This window comes from Pleurodeles waltl, chromosome 5, assembly GCF_031143425.1.
Source record: "Pleurodeles waltl isolate 20211129_DDA chromosome 5, aPleWal1.hap1.20221129, whole genome shotgun sequence".
NCBI lineage: Eukaryota > Metazoa > Chordata > Amphibia > Caudata > Salamandridae > Pleurodeles > Pleurodeles waltl.
In genome coordinates this window covers 1,754,039,312-1,754,045,311 of record NC_090444.1, presented here as the reverse complement: position 1 = coordinate 1,754,045,311, position 6,000 = coordinate 1,754,039,312, and positions in this window count along the sequence as shown.

The window sequence follows — 6,000 nt, the reverse complement described above, 5'->3', positions numbered from 1 at the left end:
CCAGCAGAAAACTTACTTGCCAGACAGCAGACAGAAGAGAGTTTTTCTACTTAGCACTTTTGCAGCTATTCAAGCCAAGGGGTGATGAATCAGCGTATGCTGTCACTATCCATACATCATAGGTTTTAAGTGCAAACACAGCTTTTATTACAGTTTTTAAAGAAGGTATGTTATATGTAGCATTATCATGTGTTAGAATAGTGTTCTTGGTTGAATTTGATGAAAGCAAAGTTACTGCTGATGTAAGCTGTGTGAGAGAGTATAATCGTTTAAGAAGTTTATATGCTCCTCACTTAGGTAAATATCCTATTTATGAGAAATAGAAAACATGCAAAAGATTAAACTGATACTGAAGAAGGAAAAGAAGAAGGACAATCTAGAAACTGTTATGAAGAAGAAATTGGAAAATAAGGGAGAAATTGTAGATTAGCAGTTGGAAAACAGTTCAGGTGACAACGCTATGCAAATGTTGTTCTCAGTGTACTCTTTCTTTTACCACATGTTGTACATGAAATTCAAAGGAAAACTGATGAGAGGTTGTGTTATGAACTGAATAATTTGTTTCAGCGTTTATTGAGAGAAAAGAGTAATTCATTCTGCTTGATGTATTGGAGACCTTGTGGATGCATGTAGTGCATCGGTAGTATTTACTCTCAAAAGTCAACAAGACGTACAAATGTATAATGGTCATTCTGGGAGTATTAGAAGAGGAGTAAATATTGATGAGATATTTGGACTGAGTTACAAATGGAACCATGCGTGAGAAGATTGCTATTTTATATCATTTACTCAAATAAATTCAGAGCAATTTTGGTACTTGACACTTTTGACAGATTAATTAGAAACGCAAATCAAAATATGGCCCTCCTCCCAAATTGTAGATCAGATGTTATATCTACATTGCCTCTACGAAGAAACAGAAAATGCCTCATATTAATGCTACAAGGGCAGATGGATCCAAATTGGAAACTGAAACAACAAACTTCAAAGCTGGACAAATATCAGTTTCAGGAAGAACTTATGCTACTATAGCTATTATCTTTCACAAGGGAGTTAATATTACATCTGGACAATACACAGTCTATTTGAAGAGTGAAGCCGGATAAACGAAATGCAATGACAACAACCTCACATTCAAACCAAAACTACCTTTCAAACTAAGAAATTCTTCTCTTTCTCTTTCTTCAACCAAAACTATAACATGTATTTCTGCAAAAAACCTAACATATGATATTTCTTCTATCGAGACTGTCAGTGTTTTAGACATCGTTTGGCCAACTAGGGGTGATGTCTTTAAAAAAGTTCTGCAAACTGTATGAAACTATATATTTTCCACAAAGAAGTTTATATAACATCTGAACACTACTTGCATTTAACCAAAGATTACCTTATATGCTACCAAATTCTTACCATATCTTTCTTGAGCCAAATTCTACGAAGTATTGCTACTAAAATATTGAATAGTTCACTTTTTACACTTATAACTCAATATGTTATGACATCATATGGCCCATCAAAGATAATGTCCCTACAAGGAATTCCAAATATTGAAATTGACTTACTCCTGGGATAAAACACTAACGAACAAAAGAACGCACTAAACTGGAAAAAGAGATCAAAAACTACAGACAGCTTTTGTATACAGAAACAAATACTAATAAAATCACTAAATTTAAACATATTGTTGGATATTCAAGTACTTTTCACAAGGTAACAATGAAAGGAGAGAATATCATAAGAAGACTGACACAATCAAATTATTCTGAAATATATCTGGAAAAAGTAATATAAGGCATTTCATTTACAACAAACAACAATCTTTTGAAGATCATTTGGCCAACCAGAGATTATCTCTTCTAAAATGCCTCAGAAACAAAGGTTTTATTTATATTTATAAGTACTATTGTACCAGGTATAATAATAAGGGTGTTCATTTTTAGAAACATATGAATAAATAACCTTACAAAGAGTACGTAAAACAATTTATGAAGTGTTTGCAGTGAGTGCAATGCATAGTACCACTTATTTGTAAAGATAAGCTGTGCAGCTTTGGTTTTTTTTTTTACAATCCATGTTATTGTTTTTTACCCCTTGCTCAAGGATGAAACTTTATAGTAACCAAAATGTTGGTTCTACAGGTATAAAAGCTGAGAACCAAAAAGATGGGAAATAAAATGTTTTATTCTAATGTAATATACTGTTTTAGAAAAAGTTGTGTTTACTGTTCTATATTTGGAATTATACAAAAATAATATTAACTTTCATTCCTTTTCTTTTTCATCAGTGATTGCAGTTATAAATCTTCACGTTTGTCAGCATATTTGTAGTGCCACATGAGTATTTCTTGAAGTAGTTCTGGACAGGATCTTCTTCCACTAGGAACTTATATAGCCACTCAGACATCCAGTCACTCACTCATACAGACACTTACAAAATCACTCACTCATACATGCAAACATTCACACACTCACTCAATGACCCATACAGTCACTCGCACACCCAGCCACCCCCCATAGAGCCACTCACACAACCACTCTTTTAGTGATGGAGACACTCACATACTCAGTCACTCACCCATACATTCACTCACACTGAGTCACTCACTCATACAGTCACACAACAACTCACTTAATCATGCAATCACACACAGTCGCTAATCCATACTGACACTCACACACCCACTCACTCACCTATACAGACACTCACATACTCAGTAACTCACCCACACAGACACTCACACACTCAGTCACTCACCCATGCAGCCACTCACACAACCACTCACTCAATCTTGCAGACACTAACACATACAGTCACTCACCCATACAGCCACTCACGTACCCAGTCACTTACACAACCACTCTCTCACCCATGCAGGCACTAAGGTACCCAGTCACTCACCCACTCATACACTCCATCACTCACTTATGCAAATACACACTTGTAAATCTCTCAAACACCCTGTCACTCACCTATGCAGCCACTCCCACATCCAGTCACTCACCCATACAGCCACTCCCATACCTAGTCACTCACCCATACAGAGACTCACACACTCAGTCACTCAAGCATACTGTCCCTCACATACCCAGTCACTCACTCGTACAGCCACTCACACAACTCTCTCCATCATGCACACACTCACACACTGACTCACACACCCATACAGCCACTAACATACCCAGTCACTCACTCATACAGCCACGCACCTAGTCACTCACCCATACAGCCACTCATACTCAATCACTCACTCATACAAATACATACTCAATCACTCGCTCGTACAATCTCTCAGATACTGAGTCACTCACCCATACAGCCACTCACACACACAGTCACTTATTTATAGAACCACCCTTTCTTATACATTCATACACATATAGTTTATCTTTGTGTTAACCATTAAAGACGGTAGTAAGAAGAACCTTTTTTGCATTTTTTTGAACTATTTTTTGGGTTTTTTCAAGTTTTGTAAAATTTTGTATTTTTTTATTTCCTTTCAAAAATAAAATGGCAACTGGGAAAAATAATTCAGCAGTAAAAAATCTAACTGGGGATAACAAACTTGGAATCATAGGAAAAAAAAATCAGCACTGATAATCTTTTGCTGTATGCAGCAGTCCTCTACAACTGTTAGTACTTTATTCCACCCAAGGCAATAAGTCCCATATTTATACTCGGTTTGCGATTAATTAGTGTAATTTTTTTAATGCTAATTCAGCGCAAACCAAACTCCATATTTATACTTTGGCGCTAGACAAATCTAGATGCAAGGTAGACGTTCCCGTCCAGAAAAGGATGATATAGCTGTTGCGCCATATTTATCCCCCCATGCTAAAATCCAGGATGGGGGATGGTGGCCTTAAATAGCGGCGCTGAGCTTGCTTAGCGCCATTATTTATCCCTGAGTCAGGGCAGGTGTAAGGGGACCTGCAGGCAGATTTCCATGGTCAGAGCCCACAGGTGCCCTCCCCTGTCTCCAGGGACACATCCAACCGCTCCAACCCACACCAGGAGGTCACCTACGGATGGGGAACCCATCCAAGGTAAATCCGGGTGTGTATGTTTTTTTTTTTTTTTGCCAACACCGCTCAGGGGGCCCTGACTTGGGGGCCCATGCATGGCACTGGCCTCAATGGTCAGGACCAGGGGGCATTTGTTCCCTGGGCATGGCCACTGGGGTGGTGGGAATGGCTCCTGTCTTTACTAAGACAGGAGCCATGCCCATGGGGCTTGTGCACCAGAAAATGGCACTACACTACCTAGAGGCAATTCTTTTGCCTCTAAGCAGTGTAGCAGCATAATTTGGTGCACAAGCCCCAGTTCCCTCTACGCCTCCACAGCCCTGTTAGCGTCCTTTGAAAGAATGCTAACAGGGCCTTAGCTCTGGCGAGTGCCATTCCATAAATATGGCGCCCGGCCGGCGTCTTGGAATGGTGCTAGCCGATGCTATACTTTTTGGCGCAAACCTGCGTTAGCGCAGGTTTGTGCCAAAAAGTATAAATATGGGCCTAAGTGTCAATCTTCTTCAGGTCAGGAGATTTATGTGTCAGCTGTTGTTGTACACCAGCAGGGATAGGGTCGTCTGGTGCCACCATTGCAGCTCAAAATGTTGTTGGATCAGCTGCACTGTGTTCTCGCTGGTCTCTTGCCAACTGCCTACTATGGTAGGTTTTAAGATGAGCCAGCATGCTTTTGGTTCTGCAGGAATACTTTTTAGAAGTGCCCCTAGATAAAGGTTCTTCACAAAGCCTGCAGTTACCAATTTTGGCGAGAGTCTTCTTCTCCCTAGAGAGGAAAGTACAGAACTCCTATGCCACAGACTGTTTATTGGCAGGGAGTTCATCCTCTGAGGAACTGTCTTGCTGATGGTGTGTCTCTTGCTCCCCACTACCACCATATGCTATTTTAACTGTTGAAAATGTTAAAAAAACACCAAAATACCCTCCAAATTGGATGGAAAGTCAAGCTGGAAAAGAAGCTGCCAATAAAAGCACTGCAGGTGTAAGGAAATGGAGGCTGGGTGGAGTCTTCGTTTCCAGGACACAGAAAACTGCCCTGCCCAGTGAAATCACTTTATTTCATAGTAGTATGATATTCGTAAATGCCGAGGGTCATAGCGAATTCAGAAAATATCATAAAAAGTCAACTATCAATATTTCAGTTAGGATGTTTGTTAGTGAACTACTAACATCCAACATTAATTAGAATGTCTATATATATATATATATATATATGTTATTTATACTTACATTTCACTACAAATTTGGGAATAACAAAAATAATGAAAACAAATATTACAGTAAACAGAACACTAAAATACACTCCTTATATTCACAACAAGAAAACAACTTCATACATCTAACCAATGTAAAAATAAGTGGTAGAACTATTAATCATTACAATGATTTAAATTATGGAGAAAAAAACATAGATATCTTTAACTACATTTCAACAAAACAAGCCAATTTTGGGTCTTAAAATACACTCATCGTGGTAGAATTAGTTATATGCATAACAATGTTTGCATGAATGTAACTGTTGTAAGACCAATAACATGGAAAAGTGCCACTAAAGATACACAACTCAGGAAACTCCAATATTACAATCAATATTCACTACTTTGACTCTCTTTGAACAGACTAAAATATATGCACTGCAAACAAATTCACAGAAAAAACATAAAATTACTAAAAAACACCAAAGTTGCTTTGAGCCCAATTTTCTGCGAGCTTCTTGAGTAGTTTTCCCTCCTTCTCACTGTTTTCTCCTTGCACTCAGTCCTGGTTTGTGCATCCCCGCTGTATGCCTTTCTCTCCTTCTCACAAGTTTGCCCTCAGTTTCAGCCTGGTTTTCTGAATGCCTATTGCGTGTCCTTCCCTTCTTCTCGCTGCTTTCTCCTGACTCTCAGCCCAGTTTTTCTAGGTCCCTGCTCTGTAGCTTTCTCCTCCTTGTTCCTGCTTTCTCATCTCTCACACCCCAATTGTGTCTGCTGACTGCGTG